Raw genomic sequence first — 27,330 nt, 5'->3', positions numbered from 1 at the left:
ATGTTTTTTACATGTATTTCTTCAAAGCAGGCCTTTGAAATTTGGGTTCTTCACCTTATTTGCAAATTACCTTTTGGGACCCAACTTTGCCAGATATTGCATCTATGTAAAAAGACAGCTTTTCTAATAACATTTTTTTTTTTTTTTTTTAATAAAAGTAATGAATGATGAAACACATTTAGGAAGGAAAAGACCTCAAAGGGAAGTATAAACAGTTACATGAGAAGGAATACCTTAGGAAATATTTTAATTAAATAAAACTTGGTGAATAATAAAAGCAAGAAGGAAAGAAACCCATCCATAACAGTCCTTACCCTCTCCTTACCACCAGTCTAATCATTATCAGCTGACAATTTTACATCACAAAATAAATTACTTACAACAAGGAATTTGGAGTGCTTCTGAGTTTAAGGCTATGTCAAGGACAGTGTCCAGACCATAAAAGAAAGACTGGGTAAAAGTGTGTAGACAGCTGTGGCATAGAAGAGAACCTCAGTCATGAGATTTACCCTGCCTTGCTTTGGCACATTGGTCTTGTAGCTAAATACTAGTGTTAAGAGTTTAAACACTTAGCAAATGTGGGGGGGAAAAAATTACCAATATTTCTAGGTTAAAACTGCTGGAAGGTTACAAACACAGCTGGCAATTAAAAAAATTAAGAGCAGAAAGCAGTTAACAATCTGTAATAAACGGTTGAGAGGGAGTAAATAAAAAGGAAGAATGCAGACAAGTGCACAAAGACATATAGAGCATTAAAATTGCTAAAAGATGACAGACAGTTCAATGCAGATGAATGAAATGTAATTATGACTTTGATGAGCCTTCATCAATATGCTAGATAAAATATGACGAATATAGATGAAAACAGATGAAAAAATTGGGAGACAAGTCATTGTGCACCATTAATGTCTAATAAGAAACAGAAAGAAGACAGACAAATCAATGCATTTAATGAATCTTAATAGTCCAATCATGTATGTCTGTGCATTAGTATGTACGTGGTTCATAAAATATGAGCATTAAGAAAAAACAGTGAGTAAAAAAAGGGAGCTTCTTTATGCACTGTTAAACACAAGGTGTCTGAGCACTCAGCTAGAAAAAGATCATCAGTTTCCCTGACTTCTGCTTCTTCATCCATAACTTTTTAAATCAAGATATGTAACTTCAACAATTGGCCAGGTGGTTTATGGATTTTTTGCACATTTCTCTAAAGTGTCAAACAATGGCAAAGCCAGAGGTAGCAGAGTGTTTGCATAGCTACACCAATTCTTCAATTCATGGCATCAAAATTTTTGCAGTCAATCTGGCGCAGCTGACTTGATAAGAGTTTTCTCTGCAAAAGCAGGAGAGATTTTTGCCCATTTATCTCTACTATAGAACACCAAATTTGTAATAGTAAACAAATCCATAGGAAGAAATTTCATGACCTCTCTTTTAGTACAAACACAGAAGAGATATTCCCAAAGGATCTACTCCCATTTCTTCAAGGACAGATTTCCCTGGGAGATTATAAATTTTTTAATATTATCCCCTGCCAATCTAGAATAAGCCTAGCTAAATTAAATCAATTCTATGAGAGTCTGAGGGACAGTAGCCAAGGCCCTGAGGACATGGGCAATGAAGAGTGCACAGGTACTGCAACTCACTCTTTAGCTCAGATATCACCTGGCACAAACATGATTCAGCATTTCTATCCCGTTTAGAATATGGAAAGCAAGTGAAGAAAAATTTAAAAACCAAACCAAACAAACAAAAAACCCCAAACCAACAAACAAAAAAAAACGCAAAAAACCCCAAACACGTAAAATCCTTTCTCAGTCATATAATTGAAAATCGTGAGATTGAACACCTCAGTTTATAGTAGAAATTAGGAAGGTAGTTTGTGACATAATGTGGAAATCTAAACCAATATTGATTAGGGATTTCTTTTTCCAGTAACGATCTAATTCCTTTACTTTCATTGGTTGGTTGATAGGCTTGATGCTTTCTTCTATTTTGAGGATTTGTGTTCTTGAAAGATAGAAAATTTTTTTTTCCTTTAAATTAGAGCTGTGACTATTCACCCATTTGCAGTGAGGGATCAAGCAGGGCTGGTTAAAGGTGTTAACTCCCCCAGTTGCCCACCCATCTCTTTCCTCATTCTCCCTCAAAAGGAACGGCTTTCTTAGACCAGCAGCAACTCCTGATATCTACCAGTTTACAGACTAGCATAAAAGAGGAAACTGAAAATTGACCCTGGTCAGTACATGTTTTACTGTCAACTGCAATGGTTCAAGAATATATCTCAGTAAAATATCCTGGGTAAAAACTACCTATATGAGTATAGCAAAGAGCTTTGAGAATAACTGCTTAAGCCACCTTAGATTAGGTGACTTCAAAAGTCTGAATGGCTCAAGCAATCACCTTGGTCAAGAAATTAGCTTTGTTGGATTATCATAAATTATAAGGAAAATCATAATACAATTGTTCAAAATGTTAATACTCTGTGAGACTGCCCAAGCTCATGTACAGCAATCAAAAAGACAAGAAAAGTGAAGCATGAGCTTCAATGAGCTTAAAATTTTTTCTCATGTAGATGAATTACCATAAGTTTCAAGTATTTGCTGTATTAGACTATGCAGTATTGAGTGATAAAATCATCCCTGCCTGAGAAAAGAGCCAAAGCCTATTTGTTAGCTTATAAAATGGCCCTTCAGAAAGCTGATGTGTACTGATCTAATGAATCATTATGTGTTTTTATTAAGTCAAGTATGCAGTTACTGGTGGTTAACAAGAATCAGAGCCCTGGGAGCCCTTACAGGCTCTGACTGGGTTGATTTTCCCTGTGAGTCCCTACCCACCTTCTGCCTCAGTTTGAGGGCTCTGAGTCAACTCCGGGGCTGATCCCCAGACATGTTCTGAGTACAGATGGAGGCATCCAGGTCTCCAGTTCCATCTTCAGGATGGACCCTTGATGTATGTGATATCCTCCACTCCAGTCCTATCTCTGGTCCTGTGTGGATCCTGAGCTTGACTCTCCACCTTGCCCTGTCTGGGACTGTCAATTGACCCTGTTCCCAGCACCCTGCTCAGCTCACCCTTTCTCCCTGCTGCAGGACTGGCTGATTTCACTGCTTCTGCCTGGGGTCATCCTAGGCAACCATCTCACCCTCCCCTGGGCAGCAGTCTTGCTCCTGCTACTCCCTGACAATAATCCAGCAATAAACCAGGACTCATGGGGTTGCCAAGACTGGCCAGAACAATGTTCAATAGCCAACAATGAATTGACCAGAGAAATCCAAGAACAATGACTATGGAAGTATGCAATTACCCTATTTTGTTCAATAGTAGTTAAGGCAAATTGTGTTGAGCAATTGCACAAAACAAGCTTGAAAGATGTTCCTATAGTGAAAATCCATCTGGTCTCTGAGCTTGCAGAATTATGTCCCTCTACTGAACAAATGCTGACAACCATGTATGTGCTGCAAAAATAAAATGGATGAGTCAATTCCTGAAAACTGTCCTCTCTCTAACTCATTTTGTTTGGACTCACTAAAAGTCACCAATAAACTATTACACACTCAAACTGCTTCATTCTCTTGAGGGAAGATTTCGCTGCCTTCTCTAAGCCTACCAAAGAATAGCTTAACTTTTTAGCATTCTTCTTGCCTGAGGAAAAGAAAGACAGACTGTTTTTTGATGCAAGAAAAAAGTTCAGTTTATCCTGGGGGTATATTCCTGACTTTTCTTCGTAACTGCTCCTCCTAGGACATTGTATGTGTAGTTTGTTAAACTAAATAAGCCCATGCTTGATTTCAAATAAAATTTATCACTTAATTTATCATCAAGTAAGCAGAATTAACTGAAGAGAAAATTCATTATGAATTTAGGAAGGTTCTATTTGAGTCAAAAGCAAAGAAGTAGTACACTGCTATTTCATAATTACTTCTTAATAATGATAAATAGATCTAGGGAAAAAAATACACTACTGTCTTTGCATGCAGATACTTTTTAAATACAAAATGTTCAGCAATCTTTTACAAGGTTGAATGAATACAGTGCAAACAAAACTGATATAGGTCATTCCCTAGGGACTGCTCAACTCCTGAGAACTACAAAGACTGTAAAATGGAAAACCAAGAGGAGCAGAATTTCCTAACAACCACCCCTAGCTGAATTACACTCACATGAAATTTGCAATTCTGGTGCAATTCTGCAGATGGGTTTTAACACTAGACAGGCTCCTTCCATACCCCACTAGTGAAATAAACTAGTACCTTCCCACTTCTGCTATAATATAGAAATGAAATTAAGAAAAAAAGCTATTGGTAGTAGTGACTAAATATTGTTCATAATGACAGTGTAGTAAGTATCATATCTTTCAGCACTAAATATCTGCTTCCACACAGCACACATCCCTCATTAAAGTATATACCTCCTATCTCTCTGCCAGCAGGACATGGTTACCTGGATGGATGCTTGAACTTTTCACTGGTTTAATAGATCTCAGAGAACCTTGTTACTTCTAAAATTTCCCCTAAGTCTAAAAGGCACTGCCTTCCTGTTCATAAAAAGATTATTGAAGTGCCATAAGCTTTCTTTTACTAGATCCTAAGAAAAAACTTAGGACTGAACAAAATGAAGCTGGTGCCTTATGTTTCTTCTTGATGAAGAGTTGTTGACTTCTGCGACAACCTTCCCATCCCCCTAAGTCCATAAATATGTGACGTGGGTACTTTGCACTGCTGAAGAGCAAGACAACTGGTTTCACAAGATATTTTCACTGCCTCAAAATCCTCTCAAAGACCCGAAAGCTTAGTGCCAATTTATCAGGATTCAAAACAGATACCATCTGCCTAGTCATCCTGCCTGGGTTTTTTGATGGGTTTTTTTTTGCTTTTTCTTTTCAGGTGCTCAGTCTGTATCACAGTGACATGCTTTTCTGCCCTCTAGTAAAAGCCCCTCAAAAGGGGGCCTTCTGATGCAGAAACACGCAAAGACCTTTTTGCATTTATTTATGAGTTTGGAGGTGTAATCATATAGTCTCTGATTCTTGACCTTGGTGTCTTGATACCTTCTTTTTTGGATAATTTAAACCAATTTTCCTTCTCACCTATCCATTTTCCAACAATATGTTCTAAAATAAGTAAACAGGGGGGATTACAAAAGGCTTCACAAAATGGCATTACCCTTTTATCACATTCAATTGTTTAACGCAGAAAAAGCAAAAATCAATACATTTCAACAGAAAATCTACATCCTACTACACATAATTACACATGATTAGTTTATACTGAAATTTAAAGAGGGTTTTAAAATAATTTTCTCCTCTCCGATTTTTATAAATCCTCAGAATTCTAAACCTGAAAGAAAACTGTATCCTCTTAGGTCATTCTGTATTCTCTTCTGTATTTATAACCATCCCCCTGAAAACACAAGAAGTTACAGAAACACTTGACAGAGGCAAGAGTGAAAGAATGATTTTAGCTTGCTGAACCTGTGGATAAGAAAGTACAAATGAATCTGTATTTTTAATCAGTAGAAAATTAGAATTTGAGGTCTCTTGGGAAATAGGGCAGATGGCCTTGAGATCAGAAAGTGATGTTTTTTTCTAGAATAGATTGATAGTCTGCCTTCTAGCCTTCTCCACTTAGAATAAAAGAGAAGTGATGAATGCATAACGGGGAAGCTTAATGAATGCTGTGAGACTTTCACTGAGGTGGTGTTTCAAATCTGTGTGGTGCAGCTAGAATATGTCTGATAAAAATGTGTGGATTTCTTCCAGAAAGGTAAAGGTTCAGTGACAGAACTAAAATTGTCTTTCTTGTAAAAGCTGGAAAAGACAATCAAAGGGACCCTCATTATTTTACTAAGAATCTGTTAAGTAAAGAACTTACATGGGCCATTTTCATGCTGTTCACAAGGTTCTACTCCAGTCCCCCTTCCAGTCCCACTGTGGGAAGTGGATAGGTCAATTGTAAATGAACTTTTTTTTTTTCTTGTGGGTGTTATTTCAGCTTTTCTCAGTTGCTTTTGTCATCATTCTATTTTTCCCTTGTATTTTCCATTGTAAGAATCAATGCATAAGTGTTTAATGACTGCCAGATTCTTATGTCTGTTACAATTTAGCCATTTCAATCACCTGAATTTCATCAGATGCAATTAATTGTTGGCTGTAGTCTATATTTATGCAACTGTTTTTAGCTGTTTTCTTAATAAACATTAAGATAAGCAACCAGTGACTTATACATAGAATTTTGCCTTCCATAAAACTTTTTGTTTAAAATTAGGTGGCATGATACATGATACAATTTGTCACAATTTAGTCTGGTCAAAATATACTTTTTTATTGTTTCAAATATAATAAAATGTTACAGACCAGCCTTCCTGTCTTACCTATTTATCTGTTCTATCAAATGACATCTGTGGGGACAGATTTTGATTTTTACAAAATTTGACACAAGTCTGTCAAGTATTCAGCACAAGGAAAAAAAAAAACAAGCAATGAAGATTATTGGAAATCAACTTGACAAAGAGGCTGGAAACACAGAACCTTGTAGCATCCTCCTCAGTATTAAAGACAAAAAAAAAAAAATAAAAAAAAAAAAAAATCTATAAGACTCCTGGATTCCAGTATCTCCTGGGAAAAGACAGTTCAGTATGGCCAAAGGCAATCCATAAAAATAGTTTATCATGATGCTGTCAAAAGGGAAATGCAGAAATCCCTTCAAGGAAAGAAGAGAGAACCTCTATTAGGTCAGGTCTATGAAGTACAGCAAATCAAGGTATTATGAGTACTATTATAAGGTGATACTTAACAACACATGCAAGTCAATAAATTAAAAAAAAAAAAAGGGGGGGGGGAACAGAAGAAAGAGCTGATGAGGAACACAACAAACAAGGACAACTATTCTAAATGTTCTTTTTGTTTTGCTTGCTTGCCTTTCCTGGCCTTGCCACCCCTTGCCTTTCTTCCTTTCCTTGCCTTGCCTTCCTTCAACATACTTTAAAAACAAATGAACAAAACCAACAAGAAAACCAACCACAACTCATTTTGCAAAAAAATTCTGAATCCATGTTGTGAATTTTACCTTTCGACAACTGCAGAAATTTATTTAAGGAACTAAGGTGTAAAAAAAAGGAATTTAAGGTCCAAAATTCAACATTATGGACAAAAATTGAGATTTTAAAGTATGTTTTAGACCAGCTTCCCAGCTACAGAACTATTTCCAGCTACTTTTACCCTCTTCTCTGAAAGCTGTAGAATTCATCCTAACAATATAGGCAGGAAAAGAAATAACAAAAACATCTATGAAAAAGACACTTTCATTCTTTTTAATCTTTTTTAATGTTATCCCATTTCACATTCTCTTTAAAATCAGTGAGGTTGTATTATGGATCAGTGGACCATCACTGCAAGCTAGCGATCTTGTATGATCACAGATAATTTTAAAAGAATACATTTCTGTATTCTTTAAGTTCACATCCTTTTCAACCAGGCACTGCACTTTGATAATAAATAAATAGACGCTGCCAACATTTTTTGGAGGAAAATTGCTTAAAGCCCCAGCAATCAAGCTATAAGCAAGATTTAAAGGGGAGGGGGAAGGCGTCACCAGTGCGTGGGGAGGGAGAAAACGGAGGAGTTTCCCCCTCTGCGGCTCCGACGCCAGCTCGGCCCTAGCGCTGTGCTCTGCTGCCACCTTGGCCGCGCCGGGGGTCCTGCAGGCGGCCCCGCTCCGCGCCCGCGAAGCTCCCACTGCGCACCTGCGGCAGCTGCCCGAGAAACTTGAGTCGGTCAGGTCTAATCACGCTCTCCGCTGAGGTCACCCTCTGTTACAAATAGGACAGCTCTATAAGCCATGTCTAAAGGGTCTGGGGTCTTTTTGCGAGGACGGGCTCGGGGGCGTTCGTCAAAGGAGGTTTATTGGCCTGTTGTGCTTGAGTTCGAATCTCAGTATTGTAGGATTCTTTTCCTTTCGTGTCCAGCCTTAACTTGCATGTTTAATAAAGAGAGCACTCACCGACCTGCCTCCGTGTCCGTCCTACAGCGTGACCACAGGGCTCTGAAGGAGCTCCTAGTAGTCCACCCCCCCCTCCCCGCATGCTCTCAGTGTCGCTCAGCTGCAGTTACATGTCCTTTTTGTCTGTGTGTGTGTGTAGGACCGAGGGGACGGAGGGTAAGGGGTGGCTGAGAAAGGTGATAGAAACATCATAATGTACTGAAAAATGTATATAAATTAATATTAGAAAAACAATGGAGTCTGCTAATTTTCTTGTTTCCCTCTCTACATCTTCGTGTTATAGTGCTACAGAGTTGTCTTGACATCAGGCTGCGAGCTGGTAGTACTGAGTTTGGAAAGCTTCCATGTATTTCTACTTTGAATTGCACATGCTTTTTTCTTTCTTTTTTAGAGCTCTCTTCTGCTTCGGAGAAAACATGCTCTGACATGCTGGAGTTTGCTGGTGGTAAATATTTCCTTTGACTACAAAGAGCACGTGTGAAAAACAGCTTTTTTTTTTTTTTTTTTTTTTTTTTTTTTCCGATGGAATTACGTTTCTTTCTGGCTTGCTCTTTTCTCTGCTGTTATTAGTAACCTGTAAACGAGTTGAATCCGGAGGTTTGAGTGAAACAGCTCTTTCGGATCTGTACTTTCAGCCATACCACACTGAGGAAAGTGCAGAAGCTCTGCATATGCGTGTGTGAGAGGGATTCATATGATGCGTGTGACAGTTTGCAAACTAGATTCGGTGACAAAGTAGGGACCACACACAGGTGAGTCCCCGAGAGATCTGCTTTGCCACGAGGATTTTTTTCAGCCCCTAACCAAAGATAAGTATTCAGCTCTCCAGCTGCTCCTCAGAGTTGGAGGTTCTGATTTGTCTCAACTTGAAATAACCAAGAATAGAAAATGGCACGCAGTAAAATGTCCTCAGCCCAAAAGCCGTGTGCGCTGCGGTTCCTCGCAAACAACAGCTGCCCCATGGGCTAAGGTCTCGGTGTCCGGACGAGAGAAAGGGTTGCAAAGGGTTAAGCCCCTGACTTGCTTGCTAGGCAAAGTTTGAGGAAGAATATGTCTGAGGCTGAGTACGCTCCAGCCCCGCGTTTGAAATCTGTCACCCTCACTTAGGAGCTCTGCATCTCTGGTTGTCACCGGTGAGTAATGATCACTCGGCGATAAGATCGCTCCGTGGCGTTCAGCCGGAGTCGCCGGGGGAAAGAGAAGAAAGGAAATTAGGAGGCGTTTAACCGCTTTAGCAGCCTGTTCTTCAGTGTCATCGGTGGGTGTCAGGGTCAAATGACGGGCCGGACAGCAGCTTGGAAAGAAAATTTCCTTCCTCCTTTCGTTGAAAGATACCTTGGGTGATGGTAAGCATTGGCAGCTATGGAAAACAGAGACCTTGGTGGTAATCCTTAACATAATACCATGCCGGATCCCAGCTGTTACGCCACTTTCTCTCCTCTCAACCTGCCGGACCCGGTGGGCTTTGGGTGACCTACAGAGGAGGATCCATCTCCGCAGGAGCAGGTAATAGCTACTTAAGTCACTTAATGGACTGACACAACCTTGATTTGACCAAAGCGTGTGCTGAGTATCCTTCTCTGACCTGAAGTATGGGCTGGTTAAGGGGACAGGGACTGGAACAGGTATAATTCCTCCTAACCTCTCTGAGCCTCTGGGGCAGGGCAGTCGCTTGAAGCCCTGCAGAAATTTTTAGCATTCCCGTTTTACTCCGTGACTGGGTGCATGGAGGGTAGAAATGTCTTTGTTTGCTTTGCCTTATGTGTTGTCGACAGGTTGCTCATATCGGGGACGTGGAGCAAGAAGGGAGGGGTGGGCAGCGGATGAGAAAGATTTAGAAGGGATTTTTTTTTCAAGAGAAAATGCACCAGTTGGCCATCATCTTCGGAAGAGTTATCTATCATGCGCAAATAAGCGTGAGCATATCATACTGAAAAGTATGCAGAGCTTTAAAAAAATAAAAATATCATAAAAACCTTTGGAAAAGGTTGTAAATTCGCCTTTGGACACTACGAGCTTCCTGATCCTTTCATCCCTCGGGACCAGCTGGGACCTGCAGGAAAAGTCTCGACTTCAGAGTAGTCCTGTTTCCGAGCCGGGCACTGTCTCTCCGAGCGGGTCTGACCCGTGCCAGACCCGCTCCTTCTCGGATGGCTGAGCCCTGCGGAGGGCCCCGGGCTCCTTTCTCTCCATCCCGGGGGCCTATAGCAGACCCCGGGCCCCGAGGCAGAGGGGCCGGGAGGGGAGAGGGGTCTAGTCCTCAACTTCTTTGCCCTCGACGAATCTCTGAGAAATGTAGGGCTACCTGCGCCCTCACTTCAGTGCCATCACCCTATTCCCTCTCCCCCCCTTCCCGTTTACCCACGTTAGTTAGGGCACAACCTGGACTACGAGGGGCAGGCAGCTCGGGTCGCGACTTTAAAATACGCGGTGGCTCTCCTAAGCCCCCTTGGAGGGCACAGGGTGGAGGGCAGGGTGGATGGGAGGGAGGGGGCAGGGTCCGCGCAGAGCACACAGTGCCTGGGCTGGCCCTCGCCTTCGCCGGTGATCCGCGGTGTGCTCCTCGTTACGGCTTATTAAGCCTTTGAAGTCGTGAATATTTTAGCCCCCTCTCCCGCTCCGAAGGGCGAAGGGGGTGCGGAGACAATGGCGAGTGATTCTGCTTTTGAGGTACGACTGAGCATAAAATGCAAGCTAGTGAGCAGCCAGGGGTGAGGGGGAAGTAAACCCCGAGGCATTTCAGTTGCCTTTTCTGTTTCCTCGACACATGGCATTGATCAGCTCTTCTTCCCTCCAACCCTCTCCAGCCCCTCTCTTAAAGTAACTGAGATGTTATGCTGAGAAAGCATTTGTGCATTTTCTCTACTAATGCAGGAGTCTGAGGCAAATCCTCTTTGTGCACCCCCCGTCCTACCTTGACGGCTGTATCCTATCGCTTCTTGGTAATAAACAGTCTTGCCTTTAAGTGGACTTGTCAGGACAAGGCAGTAGCTGACTAGGAAACTGGGTGGAGGGGGAAGGGTTACCCCCAAACAAGAGCAGATAGCCTGGGATGCATACACACACACGCACTGAATGTGCACAGGAGACACTGTAGGGGTGGGGGGGGGGTGGGGGAGGTTGTTGTTAGCGCTTTAGGGCAAAAGGCGGATTCTCCAGCGGTTTTAAAGTCTTTCTGACTGATGATGGAAATCAGACGGAATACTAAAGGAGGTCCGTCTCTTCCTTGAGGGTTGGACTTTCTTTTATTGTGTTATATTTATGGCGTACTGCTGTTGCCTACCTAAAAGTTCGCAAGGGGAGAAGGAGAGGGAAGAAGGGGGTGGGGGAGGCGGGCTTGCCGGCGGCTGCACATGAAATATCGCCATGTTGGTGGAGAGCAGGGCTGTAATTACAGCGAGAGGGGGGTCATCTCCCAGTTAAGGTCGCAGCTCGGAGAGTTTTTCAGCTTACTACACAGCTTCCCTTCCGATACATCCCGGGAGTCTCCAGAGCAACGGGGCCGAAGCAGCCCCGCCACTAAAGGCAGCAATTACCCGCACTTTCCTTTCCCGCAGCCCGGCCTGGCGGGCTGCACTGTGAGGCGGGGCGGGAGACTGGGGGATGCGCAGCCCACCCACCCCCATCCCCCCGGGCAGCGCCGCCCGTTTGGTTTCCCTCAACTGCGTGGCAGGGGGAGGGCGAGTCCAAAAGGACAGCTCTCACTAAAATGCTCTCAGCAAGCAATGGGTTAAAAGCAGGAGGGGGTGGGGTGGGGGTGTTGGAAAAGAAGGAAAGAAAGAAAGAAAAAGAGAAAACCTAGCCTGACTTTCCCTCTTGGAAAGCTTTAGGTTGCAGCCCTGCCTTCCAAGCATTCTTTAAACTAGAAATGTGGGAGGGACTCCAGGAGAGCGAGAGAGAGAGAGATGGCTATCAACTGAATTCATTACTGTAAACATCTCCCTGGGGTGTCAGGCAGGGAGGAAAAAAAGGCACGACTTACATTAGCAGGGAATAGTCAGATCTGAGGCATCATTGCTGCTAAGATCAACCTGCAGTCCCGGCTGAGGGCAGGCGCAGGACTTGGAGAGAGCCAGACACACGCACTCACACATATACTTACATATGTGACCGATGCCTTCTCTGACTTCCAAGGGTCCTGGCTCCCCGTGCCTGCTCCTCATGTGATCCTTTCATCATTTCCAGAGGACAGAAAGAGAGGGGGGAAAAAAACAAAACAAAACCAAAAAACCCCAAGACCACGCGTACCCGCGGTCCTTTCTCGTTTATTTTTTATACCGGAGGAGGAGCGGCGGGGGAAGAACAAGCGAATCGAGGAGAGAAAGTGCCTTGGGGATGCCAGAGCCGCGGGCTGCGCGCCGGAGGAGGAGGTGGCGGAGAAGGGGGGAGGACGATGCCGCTGCCTAGTAGGGCGGAGGAAGGCGCGGGGGTCGCTGCGGAGCGGCGGCGGCTGCCGGCGAGGAGCGGGCCCGCGGGGCCGGCCGGGAGCGGCGCTGGGCGGCCGTGCTGGGCGGCGCGGCGGGCGGCGGCCACCACTGAGGAGCGGCGGCGGAAGAGTTTTGGTGTGGGGGGCCAGAGCTGCGGTGGGGGAATTATGATCGGTGCCTGCGAGGGATTTCCAGACGCCGCCAGGTACAGTTGGTCTTTAATTTCTCTCTCTTTTCCTTCCTGGTAATTCTAGCCCCGGGCGGTTTAAACCCCGGTGCTTATCCTTCTTCGAGAAGGCAAAGTTGAGGAGCCGGGATCAGGTTGTGACAGAAATACCGCCTCCGTCTCACTGGGGCCCCGTGGCTGCCAGAGTGCGGCACCGGGCACACACAGGCACGGATTTATGAATGAATGGCCGGCAAGTGTTAGGAGGGTCGCCGGGTTATTTTACTCCGGCGTGTGGGTTAGGAGTGGGACTCGGAGCTCGCAGCTGCGGCGGGGTCCTGGATACCCGGTCTCATTTCAGTGCCCAGCGGGCGGGTGATGAAACTGACCCCGTTCCCCATGACCCCCTTCCCCGGGGCCCCTGCACGGCGCCGGGCGGGTTGGAGAGAGCCGAGCGCTGCCCTCGCTGCCGGAGAGCCGGCAGAGCTCCCTGTGTTCGTACCAACATAAGCATTATTTGGGAAACGGGAACTTTAAAGGTGAGGTTTGCTCGGAAGACGCAGTCGTCTTAGCTCGGCGCTGGCAAGTATTAAGAGCTCTAAAGGACGAGGAGAGCAGGGAACTGCGCCTGGCAGAAGCATCCATCCAGATTCCCATTAGCAGCCTCCGGAGAGGGGGCTGGTGGTGAGTGGGTGGGAGCGAGGTTAAGAGAATTGGATCAGGATATCTGAGTAAAAAGGGGTCCCTTAGACCTGCTGAGTTAGACGGTGATCACTGGCGGAATATCAAATACTGCATGGAGGGTGTGAACAAAAATGAACAGATAGCAGAAAAGAAGTGAAACAGCTGAAGAGACCTCTCTAGGGCATGAGATAAAACCCTGTAGAAGATAAATCAGCAGCAAAGTAGAAGAGTAAGACTCTCCACCGTTTTTTTGGGGTGGGAATCAGTCAACAGGAGCTTTTAATTAATTTTAATGGAGGAAATCTGTTTTAAGGCTTACAATAAGCTAATAAATCCAAGGCACAAATCCGTGTAAATTCCTGTACTCTGTGTGAAAGGTACTGATTAGATTTCTTCAGATGCTGCTTTTTGTAATGCAGAGCTCAGCTAAATAAAAAGGGAGAGGTTCCTTGCATGAAGAGCAGGGAAAGATACTAAAGCAAGTAAGGTCTCGCACCCAGAGACGTGCACACACACACACACACACACACACACACACAAAGCCAGGGTGTGTGTTAAAGTAAGGTTTGTTTACTGCATCTAACTTCACAGTGCTTGCAGCAAAATTAAACCAGTTTAAAAGTTGATCACTACTTGTTTTTAGAAGCCCCAACCAACCAGACACTTCGTCCCCCAAACTTCCATGGACTATGTCCTTGTAGTTTCTGAGGAAATTAATGAGTTGGTTTCAAATATATGTGTGTTTTGGAAGGAGAAAAATCCATCTGGCCTTTTTTCCAAAACTCTTAAATAAAAGTACTGTACCTGTAACTCCTATCCACCTTACTTCTTTTAAGAAGTCAGTGTATGCAGTGCATATATGCACTTAAACATAGTATTTTTGCATTCAAAAAGATAAACATGCTATTTAAAAGTCACCGTTTCTAAGCCATAGAAATGATGTTAAAATGTTAGTGTTGATTTGTAAAATATGTGATAGGAGAGATTTCAGAAATCATTACTAATTGTAGGGGGTTGGCTATTTAATCTGTTCTCTATCCTAATCTGGCAGCGAGATAGTTAAAAGTAGGAGAGTGTAGGCCAGGAGTGCTGTAGGTAAAGCAAGTCAGAGCACTGTGTAAATAGAGTATCTATAAAACTACCTGTGACTAGAACAGTCATCAGTGTTTTCCAAAGTCCAAGGCTGTAGCAAGAAGAAGTGGTGCTGGAATGGACCAGTGTTCTTAAGAGTCTCTCCTCGCATACATATGCCCTGTATTTTGTATAAGGTGATGTTATCTGCATTTGGCTTTGAGAGTCTGGATCTAATTTGAGCCACTGTTACAAGTCACATTTATATCCTGGCGTGCTGGATTGTTTGATTTAGGATATAGACATATCTCCTTTGCGCAACCCTACACCCTCCCAGTTGGAACCTGCATTGCATAGGCTATGGTTTCCTTTGAGAATCAAGAATGTGCTTGCCTTTAGCTGCTTAAAATAGCAGTATCTGAAACATAGGATGTTATTAGGGCTGACTTCCCTACCCTTCCCGCAGAAAAGAAGGAGAGACATAGTTTTACCAAGTCAAGAAAACAAAAAGGAGTTCAAACAGGCACCACTATCAGGCTTTTCCTGTACTGCACTTTCTATTTAAAGGACTAGAAAGAAGGCACACTTAAGATAATATTGTTTCCAGGAAGGTGAGAGCTTTATTTCTTAATCATCTCTGCTACTTCTTTAATCTCAAAATGAGTTCATTTTTCACTAGATTACTTTCATGTAACTTTCAGGCTTTTTCCAGCTAGATTCAAATCCAGTCCATTAGTGACCTCTATCTGTGAGATGTGTATCGTCAGTAGTGTGTTTTTCCCTTTTTCTTCATCACAGTGGATTAGAAACACAGGCTTGAAATTTTTTTGGTATTTTATACCTGCAAATCACCTAGCCTGTCAGGTTATCAGTGTCAGGTTATAATCACCCATTATAGACAGTGTGATTTCCTAGTGCATTAAACACGAAAACAAAACCAAAGTCCAGTTTCAAATATGTATGAAGTACTTGAAAAGAACTCTGTTCCAGCTATTCAAGTGATAAAATAATAAACGTCTGCAGAAATCAGAAAACCATGAAAAGTATCCAGTGGTATTGAACATCAGAAATAAAGGAACTGCATTTATGTTTGTCTGATGTTTTAATACTTACTCTAGAGCAGACTGACTCTATGTGAAATTTTATTGCCCCTGAGTGCTTACATAATAACTGAAACTTGAGACAAGCACTTAGACCAGATATACTATAAGTAGACTTTATAGTAGCAGGGTGTTTAAAGAATGTAAAAAAAAAAAAAATCCAGCTGTGTCTATAGTAGGAATACATGTCAGAGATCAAGGAAAAGGGGGTCTTTATAAACAGATGGTCTCTTTTAGGGATTATTAAACCCAGCTTCCCGATACTAATTTGTCTCTTGTTTATATCCACAGCTATATTCCATGTTTTACTTAGTGATTGTAAATGGCAGTTGAGGACTTGATTAGCAATATCTTTGGGTAGGTGAATACCATTGTTTGACATTTCCCAGATTGTAGTTGATTACCTCAGTGCTTGGTAATACGATGTTTTTAGGTGTTTCCTTCCCTCTCCCTTGGGCAGTCTTTTTAGGAGTCTTTCTGCCAATATTTTTTATTTATTACTTCAAGAAACCAAAAGAGTTGGAACTTGCCCCAGGGGTATAAAAATGCATTTTCTTTTATTTCGAAAAAAAAAAATTATTTGTATTTTACTTTTCTTTGAAAAAAAAGAAAAATATAGGAAAAGTAATATATAGCTGTTCTTGTAAAGAAGGCTGATTTGACATACACTGAAGATAGGAATTTTTGTTCCCCTGCAGCTACATGTAACCTACACCTTTCAAGTAATTGACTTATTTTAAAGAAAAACAACCACAAAAAATCATCATTAAAATATGTTTCTTCACAGGCATGCTTTGTTCATTTATTTAAAACAAACCCAAACCTTAATCTGTAGGTAATACTCAACAAAGAAGTGCTTGAAATAAATAAAAACTATTCTGTGTTTAACAAATTAGATTCTACTCACATCAAAAAATATGTCCCAGAAATTGGGCTGTTTAATCTGATATTTTCAGCCACTGCTGAAAGGTATTTAGACTTTCTTATACTTTTTTTTTTTTTTTTTTTTTTTTAATTGGTGATTTACCCAGCTGACAGTTTTCTTTTCCCCTCTTCAATTCTGTCTTCTGATATGGCTCAATACAAGAAAAATTTTAAAACAAATCCATCATGCTCTGTTCAGTGTTTTCAAAAACTTCATGATTCATAAGGAGGTCTGTAAACTATCCCATCTAAAAAGAAATTGTGTGCTATCTATCTATCTATCTATCTATCTATCTACTTTACCTAGAAACAGTCTCCTGTATATTTTTTTCAAGCTCAAACTGCTTTTCTTTTTTTTTTTTTTTTTTTTTTTTTTTTTTTTGTAAAAGAAACCTTTTTTAGCCTAGTGTAATGCAAGGATGTATTCATAAAAGTTTGAGGCACAGAGAGGTGTTGATCATTCAAAGCTACACCGTCACGGATTCTGATCCTTTTGCAGGCAAAACTCAATTGGCTTTTGATGTACAGGATCAGATCATTGCTAGACTTGGTCCTGCAAAGTGATGATATTTTTACTTTGGCCTCAGATGAGAGGTGTCTTAGTTCTGACAGGCCCTGGCCAGGGCCATTTTGTAGAATTTACCAATCAGAGTATTAAAGGTCACAGATAATATTGTGGCTTGGCCTTCAAGTCAATAGGCCACTTTCATAACACTTCATCACCAGCTACTGTTTTACAAGGGAAATTGTCATAATTTTCTTAACACATCTGGATTAAAGATGAGTCAAAACGTTTTTAAGAAAAAGAATAATTTTAAAAGATAGTTTGGACAATAATGTGTCGATTACTGTAATGGTCTGCAGTCTGGTTTTACAGATTCTGGCTCAGGTGAGGATGTATCTCGAGCCACAGAATACAGTAGAGAACATTTTATTTCATTTTCTCATAATTTATTTGTGAATGTATGACAGTGAAAATGTTAGGTGAAGGGCCAGAAGTTCTGGTCATTGGTCAGACTTCTTCATTGTGGTCAGTTGTGGTGGATCATCTAATTAGCTTAAAAATGCAAGATCATATAGATATCAGATCCTGAAAATAATGCTAGCTGTGATTGAATTAGTCTGAAATTATTCCACAGTTTTTATTTTGACAAAATGGACAAGATTTGTTTAATGTCAGGGACCTTGAGGGAGAATTACAGGCAAAAGGTTTTTGAATTCCATCTTTCTGATTCATTAGCTGTTCCCTGGCATGCACTTCTGTGTTCAGCAAGGTCTGGCTAGGCTGGTGCTGGAGACTTCCTTATAGTAAATGCTTCAAACTGTACGGAAGTACTACATGACCCATTAAGAGCAGGAAAGGTCAGAGCTCTGAATGAAAAGATTCATCAGCACCTTCTGAGAACTGAAATCACAGTGCAGTGGTGTCAGTCCCAGTTCCTGCTGGCAGCTTTTGCCACTCTTTCATCAACAGTAACAGGGAAAATTAAACTACAGAGATGAGCTTTTCTGGGCAGTACTTCAGTTCAGCATCGCAGAGCTGCACAGGTAACTCTTGCCTTGTTGAGCTGTTCTTTAAGAGTCAGCCAAGAGATGTCATGTGGGAAAGGGTTGCCCAGGTGGGGAAAGGATACAGTGCTCCTGCAGTGTGCCCGGGCACTGATGGGAATGTTCAGTGATGCTTATACACAGTCCTCAGTCTTCAGGTTGCAGAGGACCAAACCATGGTCAAACCACAGTCATAGATCACCAACCAGAGGCTTATAGGTTCAGAGTTACAAATACTTCTTTCTCTTGATATTTCCTGCATGCTTTTCCTGCAAAGAAAAAGGACTGCAATATTAGAACTGTTTTAAAATGCATATGACATTCACAATGTCATTGTAAATGAATGCAACAAAAAATAAATATTATTTTACACCAATATCTTACTGACAGAACAAGACATTTAATACACTGTTTTAAAGAATAAATGCATTTAAAAATATATATACACATGCAGATCTATATAATTTGTGTATGTGTTATATATATAGATAACTTTGAGATGATGGAGGTCTCCATCAGAACTTTCAAAGCATTGATTTTCATTCACTTTTTTTTTTTTTTTTAATGAATTGCAAATCACAAGAAGAAAAAATTGTATTTTTCCCTCAGTCTGTTAGCTACTTCTAAACTTGGAAAAAAACTGAAGTGCTTCCAAATGCTAGTGCTCCCAAAGTTGATGGAAAAAGTGTATAGGAAATTTACGGAATGAGTATGGAATGGAATAGAATAGAAGCTTATGGAATAGAACTTCAGAGCTGAAAACTGCTTTTTATATTAATTTATTTAATTCCAGACTCAATCCTACTCTCTTTTACTGGCAAGTTAATTTCACAGACACTCTTCTCATGATTAGAGATTACTCATGTGAGTAATAATTTGAATAATCCTAAATGATGTCATTTAGCTGTAATTGAAGATGATACCATCCCATCAGTGTATCTGTAGTTATACTAATGTATATATGCTTTCATTAGCAGCTCCTTCATGTGTGTATGGGGAAACAAGCTATGTAGGTACACGTCACTTAAATCACTAGAATTTCATCTGTGTTAGGCTTGTGGCAGTGGATGTGTTTGTCACAGACACAGCCTGCATAGGTGTACTCCTACAAAAACTGTAGCCTAGGTGTTGGGTGTGCATATCATTTAATGAATTATGATTTTCGTAAATGAGGTGGGGTTTTAGTGATGCTGTTGCATGCTTGAAATGCTAGCTGAAACCATGTGAGGTGTCACTAAATGAGGGAATATTTGTTAGTAGTGTCTTGGCATTACCTTATAATTTCATTTGTGGTCTAGGAAGTTTTTCCTAGGTGGTGCTTCCTGTGTCACTGAGATTTGCATCCAACTAAATGTACCCTATTTAGCAATCTTGTTCATCTGGTTTCACAGGCCACCTCACTGACTGATCTAGGTTTAACCTTATTCTTATCTTTAACCACTTAGCTTTGGAGTTAGTCACAAATGTTCCCAGATTAAACAGTATTTCTTGAACCATATCAGTTGAAAACTTGCTGTGTATTTTATACTTTACATAGTTATCTTTAAAAAATTAAATCAGTGTGATACCTATTCGGTATGAACCTGGATCAGGTGGCTGGAGGACTGCAATTTAATAAGTTAATGCTCTAAATGTATATTACGTCATGTATATTGTACTTATCCATTATCATAAGCCCCCACATTATTCCTTGAACACGAGAATCTGGAGGAGGAACAGACATATAAGGCTAATCCTCAGCTCACATTTAGTACACTCATAAATTTTTACTTCTTTATTTTTTTTATTTATTTTATTTTATTTAAATGTTTTCTTCAAAGTTTTCGTCTGAGACATTTTATCCTTTAAACTGCCCATAGAAATTTAATTTCCAATCAGAAGTAAAATATGTTGTTATCCAGCCTGATAAATTTCTCCTTCTTCAAGACAAATGTAGAAATCTAACAACAAATTTCCTCATACTCTAATGAGGAAAACTGTATACAGTTAGAGGCTGCTAAAATTTAACAGAACATGAACATATATATACATATATACAGAGTCATTCCCAACTGTATTGCAAAATCCCGTGTATCAAATTGGTATATACCCAACAGTTATTTTTGAAATAGCTTGTTCTGGCCCTGTGCCATGCTGCTCAGTGAAGAGCTACTTCTTGCAGTAGTTCAGCAGTAAATTGTAAAATGCATTTTGCCAATAGAAGTCTTTTTTTTTTATTTGAGAAATTACTTTCTCTGACAAAATTAATTTCAGAACCTTCTTTAGCAGCTTTGCAACAGGATAACATTCTTTACTCTGAGAGAAAAGTGTCTGCCATAATAATTTTCAAAATACTTGGGCAAGGAAGAAGCACAATGGACGCATTGTTTTTTGGTTTGGTTTGGTTTGGTTTTGGTTTTGGTTTTTTAATATGCACTTTGAATGCCACAGACAGAGCCAATTCCTTTATCAATGCCCAGAGATGTTTAAGTCTCTGTGGCAGAGCCATTGACAGTAAGGTTACTCTTAATTGCTTTATCCATCTCTTTTTTATTCATGCGGTACTGTGTATTCAGATTGATAAATGCACATGCACGCATGAAGGGACACATACAGACAAACAAAATGTAAAAAAAAAATCCAAAACTAAAAAACTTTCTGAGAATTTCTGGCAATAGATCACTTAGCAAAATCTATTCCCTTTTGAAGTTTAGTTAGCATATTCCTTTTTTGTTTATTATTATGTAACTAAATAGCAGGGCAATCAGTGATACTGTAGAATTTTGAAATTAAAATTATATGTCTTTATAGATTGTTTACCTTTTTCCCATGCTGCTTTCCTCTCACGGTTAACAGAGAACTGTTTTCACAATTAGTATTTGGTTTAATAATTTTTTTTAAAAAATCATCCAACTGTATTTTTTTTTTTTTTTTGAGTGTTGACTACAGAGTACTGGTTCCCTGTCTTAATACTAGTGCCTTTGTTTCTCATTATGTATAGTTCCAGTAAAATGCAGTGATTTAAATTTAAATAAAAGGGACAAACAAAACAAAACAAAAAAATGCAACACCAAAACACAAACAAAACCTAAACCAAACCACCAACAAATAAAACCCCAAAGCAAAACCAAATGAAGCCCAAACCAACAGCCCAGGAACTGTGGAAATCTCTCTGCTCACAAGAGGATTGTTTTCTGTCCCAGACTGGATAATCTTATCAGTATCTAGTTAACTTAATATTTAGTACCAAATACAGGTTTCAGCTAGGTAGTCTGTTATCACAAAAGTCAAACACTCAGCCCCATCCTCAGATCAGCACACTGGATCTTTATAAATCTGGAATAAATGAAACATTAGAGTTTCTGCCAGCAGCTCTGGCAACAGAACTGTTGATCTAACCAAATTCTCTTTCCTGCAGAAATTTCTTATCAGCAGATCCACACATCCTACATGGTGTGGCTGTGGATTTACAGATAAGAGGACAGAATGACTGAAAGCAGATGGGTGACATGAGCATAAATAGGTCATGAGTTATCAACTGCTGAGCTCTATACTGAGCACTGGGAGGGGCGATTATAAATTTCAGAACCCTTCTGAGGATAAGGAGCTTTTAGGTAGTAGGGTTTGGCTTTAATTCTTCGCCCTTCATTTGTCTAAAGTTGAAAGTGCATAAATCAGTCTGTATGAGCAGAGATGACTCTGAAATTCATAACCACTCATCTCTGTGACATTGATGGAAACCCTATCGGATCAAATGCATAGGTATTCTAATTATGAACCTCTGATATTCAGAACTTCCCTTAGGCCATCAATATCTCACATGCAATCATATTTTACAAGCTGCTGAACGATTGCCTGGTTATGCATGTGCTGACCGAGAGAAGACATCCTGCAGCCTAGCCAACTGGCTGCGGAAAGATGATCCTCTTCAAACACTGGGAGAATAAACATCTTAAAATTTCAGATAACATCAGTATCAGTTCACAAGCTTCTTAGGTCTTGTGAAGAAATATTTGGCAATCTTGGGAAGGGGTGTTTAAGTATAGCCTTTATATTGTATTGTGTTGAATGATAACTGGTTTTGGCAGAAACGCTTTTTTTTAACTCCTTCAGTGCTATGCTAAAATAATATCTGCTTATTAGAAGCAGAAAAACTGCACAGGCCTGTAGCCTTACAGCTACACTCCCTTCACCATTTGGAGTACTTTTATTGACATGTATTTATGTTCTCTGCTGTTTCTTTCTCTCACTCTCTGTATTTTTTAAATACATGCAGCAGCCCAGGCTGAATCAGAAATTCTAGTTAGCCCCTCAGCTAAGAGGCATCTGTCACATAAGCTGGAGTTCGTGCTCTAATGTCTGTCGTGTCAGGTGCATTGAGGACAAAAGTATCCTAAAGGTACTGTCGAAACTAAAATAAGCAATAATGCTGATGGAAGCTTATAGTTTCATTTGAATGTTCCCCATATTGTTTTTGCAGGTAAAGAATTGAAGTATTGTGCAGAGGGAAGATAAAAGCAGGAAAGGGAAAGTGACTAGCAAAAAACTGGGGAAAAACAGGATGGAAGTGAGTAATCAAAATTGTCCAGACTGAATGATGTGCAAAGATAAACAATCACATTTCAGTGCAACAGGAAATTGGAGTTTCTTAATGATCCCAGTTTTAACCACCTAAGCTGTTATTCATCTGAGGCCTGAAGGCAAGGATGAATTCAAGGGTGGATTCTTAAAACAGTGAGGGGCCGAGAACTGGCACACTGAGGACTGACCTAGCAGCAGCAGCGGCCATGGAAAGTCCCTGCATATGTGTGCTTATATGGGAGGGTTGGCATTTCTCTTGCCCCTTACCTAGCAAATGCCCAAGGTCAGCAGCACCACCAAGTCTGGGTGCTTAATATGAAGGATGGAGATAATTTATGGGGAAGGTTATACTAAAGGTATATGCCTTTGCTTTGTTAGAGAGAGTCTACAATTTTTTTTATGCTTTCAGCATTCTCTACAAGTGTCTTGGTAGGAATAGTATTTGGAGCAATATGTAACTGTACTTACAGGCTTACCTGTAATTTTGCAGAAGGTCCAGTAAAGAATCTGGCGAGAATCTAGTTACTGTAAATGTAAAAAAGAAGAAAAAACTAAGTGGAAAGATGGCACTGTATGAGTTAACATGTTAGCCCTTCATTCTTTTAGATAAAGCTTCCTGTGAGTAATAAAACACAAGTCAGATGAATTTGGCTGTTCTCAGTCAAGCCTCTCATGGATAGTTGCCCACACGGGAATAACTGTGAATAGATTAGCTCTGTGAATACTTCCAGGACAGGTGTGGGACTGAACTCCAGTGGCAGAACTTCTCTGGGGAGCTTATGTGCAGTGCTTCACTCGGTGTTATCTGTCTTCCCTTTTTATGAACACTAAAATTCAGGCAAATATGTTTTTTTAAAGTATTGTGTTTAGGGAATTAGAGAGAACTCATATTTTGTCAGATCTGCAAGGATTTTTATTAGACATTCCCAATAAATGAAGTACAAGTGAAAATTCCTGAATTATTTCTTTCTAGCGAATGTTTTTTTTTCTAAGAACAGGAACAGTATTATAGCTTCTGACCCATCTTATCTAACAGTCTAAGACAAATAACAAATAACAAAAAAGTTTAAAAGGGGACAGAATGACACTCCTGCCGAATACAAAATCTTTCTGTTTCTATTTGAAATCTAGACATGTGAAATGAAAAGTGGACTCAGATAAACCCACCACTATTACCTGAGCCTCATTTTTCCAGTCCCTTTTAGAAGTGGAAACATTTATTGGTTAAGGTGGATGACCTGCTTTTTCACCTCCACATCCTCTTCTTCCTCTGTTCTTATGAAGCAGAAATGAGCCTAAGTCACGCCATAAAATTCTTGTAGAAAGCATGTAGTCAGAAACAAATTTTACACAATTTTTCCTGACATAAAAAGAGACAATGGGGATGAAAGATGGAAGAGTTAATGATAGCGTTTGATCAAAGGGTGCTGACGCACAAGCAGATTCAGAAAGCTGCTTGATACTGGATGTATGGAGCTCATGTACGTCAGGGTTGGACCAGTTGACAGCAGCTGGAACATATCCACAACATACAGAAAACTTCTCTACTGAGCTCCTTGTTAGAGCCATGACTGTAGGTCAGCCTTCCTTCTTTAGGAATAAGGGGAAAGGATTGTAGTTTGGGAGCTGACACACTGAGGTTTGTGTTCTAGCTGCCTCTTAATAAAGGATACTACTCTTCAAGTCTTTCATAAAAAATAAACTTTTTTCTTTATTTAACTGATGATTTAAGCAAATGCTTGGGCATACAAATATAAAAGGTCAGGTTTACAGCACTGCTGTAGTTACTTGTTGCATGGTTTGGAGTGTCAGATTCATGACTGGACATGGTTATGTAATTTCTGTAATTTATAGAGGCATCTATTTCTATTTCAGTTATATTTCTCACATCCAGCTCATAGCAGTTGCTATCCCTGTATCCAGTGTTTTCCATTATATTTTTCACACATTCCAACAGGTCTGTATGTAATAAAGCTTAATTTTCACATGCATGTGACCATTGTGGGAGTGTGGTATGGCTCTAAAAAAAATCACCAGCCTAAATTTCATCTCGTTTTGCTAGAGGACTACTGAAATAATGGTTTTATCAATGCAACTATAGACCTTTAGCACTTGCATTAAATTTCAAACATTGGTTTTAGTGAATTAGGTAATTTCTCTTGGTGTGGGAACTCTCTTCTGTAGGAGTGGAGCAAATTATGACAGGTGTCCTTTATCAATTTGCCATTTTTAAATTTCAATAGGGTATGAATAGTTGCACATATTCTGATGATGGTCAAAAAAGATTGCTTAAGAAAGGTAAGAATGGCATGAGAAATTGCTTTAAAACAGACTACTCTCCTTTGAGGGTCAATATTTAGCTCCAGAATCTACAGTGAAACTTTATACTGTTGTCTCCAAAGAGAAATGGGCAGTAAAGTGTGCAATACTCTGCTTGCTACCTGGTCACTGGTGATGTTTTTAAATACATGATACAGCAACCTTTTTCCAGTCCAAATGTCAGTACTACCCCAGAGGCAGTTAATGTCTAACAATAAACGCCGTTTTGTTAGTTGTTTTTTCCATTATAGAAACCAGTACAGTGATTTGCAGCCAGATAGAAACCAATCTGAATAATAATGAGCCACATTCCGTTCTGTTCTGTTCTCTTTGAACTTACATTTTGCTCATTCCTGTAGTAGCCTCTCACCAATCTGTAAAGCTTCATAGAAAGGTGCCCTTACAAAATAATTCTGCAGTGTTTGATTATATCAAATTACTTTATTTCATGCAGAGAATTATCAATACACAGCGTGAGACATGCTCCGTTAGCACTGCAAAGCTTTAAATTTCCTTCTGAACATGGAATTTGGGGCAGTGGTTTGTACCCACGATATTTATGAGTGCATGGATCATTTTTATAATGGTACTGACTTTATACATATGAACAATCTGCATAAGTAATTAGAAAAATGAGATTAATTGTGCTGTTTATTCCAGCTGCAAATAGCAGTGTTGCAAAAGTGACTCACAATGGATTGTTCCTTTAGAAAGGTAATATACAGCATCTCTCTTTCACCCTCTCATTCTCTTTCTAAGCAATGTCTTAACCTCCAATGCTTTAAACTCTAGATATATTGAAACCTGGGTCTTCCCACCAAGATTAAAGGGTTGCACTTTCATGGTCCTATGATTCTATCTATTTTAACATCTCTTATCTGAGAGAGCTACTTCAGGAAGGTGTCCACAGGTTTGGTAATAGACAAAGGTATAAATCTGTCATCTTAGACTGTGTGGAAATAAGATTAGAGCCAATCTCACAAGAAGCAAATCTCCACTCTAGTTCCCTTTTTCCAGGTAATTATACAACTTGTATTCATCAGCACAGTGTATTGCTGGCTTCTGAAGCAATTTTCAGTAGGAATTTTCTCCTTATTATAAATAAGTACATGTGCTCTATCATTGCTGACAGTCACATGGGGATCCTTGTTTCTTATATGCATTGCAGTGCTGCAAATAAAATCATGTGAACTGAATATCTCCATATCTTGTATTACTGTCCTGAAACACAGGCAGATCTTTCTGACAATTTTGCACTATTTAAATCTTCTCATGACACTTAACTACCAACAAGGAAGACCTGAAAATAGCAAGAACTAGTGTGGGACTGCTAACACTTTCACCACAGATTTTCTCCAGTATAAATCCAGGTTTATTCTTCTGAAATCTGGAGTTATTTTATGTCAAACTTTTTGTTTAATTGTTGCACTATCCTCTGCAAAGTCCACAAAATAATAGCAATAAGTGATAAAATTTGTAAGAATGAGTAGCAGATTGACTGGCATGCAAGGTAAAGACCAGTCTCCCTCCCTTGATAGATTTTGATATGGATCATTAAATGAAATAGTGTCAAAATACAGACTGTCAAAAGCTATCCTTCTAGAGGCATGTGAGGAATTAAAATTTTCAATGAAACTTTTCTGTATATTTGATTAAGTTGTGTGACTTTTTTCTGTACTAAAAATTCCCAAATTACTTTCCAAAATATTTGTTGGAATTGGTTTCACAGAGTGAGGCTGACTTAAGCAAATTTTCGTATATAGCTGCAATTTCCCTTCTCAAGTGTTTCATGGGGAGAAAATAATATTGTACCAAATGTGATTCTAGTGCACTGGAAGACAGGGATGTGCTGAAGCATGTCCAGAGAAGGGCCATGAGGATGATCTGGGGGCTGGAGCACCTCTCTTGTGAAGACAGACTGAGAGAGTTGGGGCTGTTCAGTCTGGAGAGGAGAAGGCTCCAAGGAGACCTTATTGGAGCCTTCCAGTATCTGAAGGGGGGCTACAAGAAAGCTGGTGAGGGACTTTTTAGGATGTCAGGTAGTGATAGGACTAGGGGAATGGATTCAAACTACATAAAGGAGGGTAGATACAGATTAGATGTTAGGAAGTTCTTCACCATGAGGGTGGTGAGATACTGGAACAGGTTGCCCAGAGGGATGGTGGAAGCCCCATCCCTGGAAGTTTCTGAGGCCAGCCTGGGAGGGGCTCTGAGCAACCTCATCTAGTAGCACGGGGGTTGGAACTGGATGATGTTAGAGGTCCCTTCCAACCCTGAAAATTCTGTGATTTTATGAAATCACAGTCAGCTGCTTACTGATTTGATATTTAGCACATCTGATCATGCTAGAACGTATACTCCATAATTTGGACGTGCAGAGCTGCTGCTCAGTCAGTCTGTACCGACATAATTTTCTTGGCTTTAATTATCTCACTGTTAGATGAGTTATGTCAGTTCAGGATTTGAACCAGAGAATAAATGGTCAACTAGATGATCAGGTCTCTAGATTAGCTGTCCAGAGTAGCAAA

The 27,330-nt window shown here is 40.4% G+C and overlaps 1 protein-coding gene across 2 annotated transcripts in view; it reads left to right on the top strand.

Moving 5' to 3' along the window:
* Window positions 1-8,169: 8,169 nt before the first annotated feature.
* Window positions 8,170-27,330, top strand: part of FLRT2 (fibronectin leucine rich transmembrane protein 2) — a 62,412-nt gene continuing 43,251 nt past the window's right edge. Inside the window, exon 1 of one of the 2 annotated variants that reach the window (XM_071745833.1) lies at window positions 8,170-9,509. The gene's annotated coding sequence lies outside the window, so the exon portion shown is untranslated. Of the gene's footprint in view, window positions 9,510-12,492; window positions 12,636-27,330 lie in introns of those variants that run through there. The other variant, XM_071745832.1, reaches the window with a different exon arrangement.

This window comes from Heliangelus exortis, chromosome 5, assembly GCF_036169615.1.
Source record: "Heliangelus exortis chromosome 5, bHelExo1.hap1, whole genome shotgun sequence".
Taxonomy (NCBI): Eukaryota; Metazoa; Chordata; class Aves; order Apodiformes; family Trochilidae; genus Heliangelus; species Heliangelus exortis.
The sequence above is the reverse complement of the archived record's forward strand: the minus strand, read 5'-3'. Positions and strand labels throughout refer to the sequence as shown.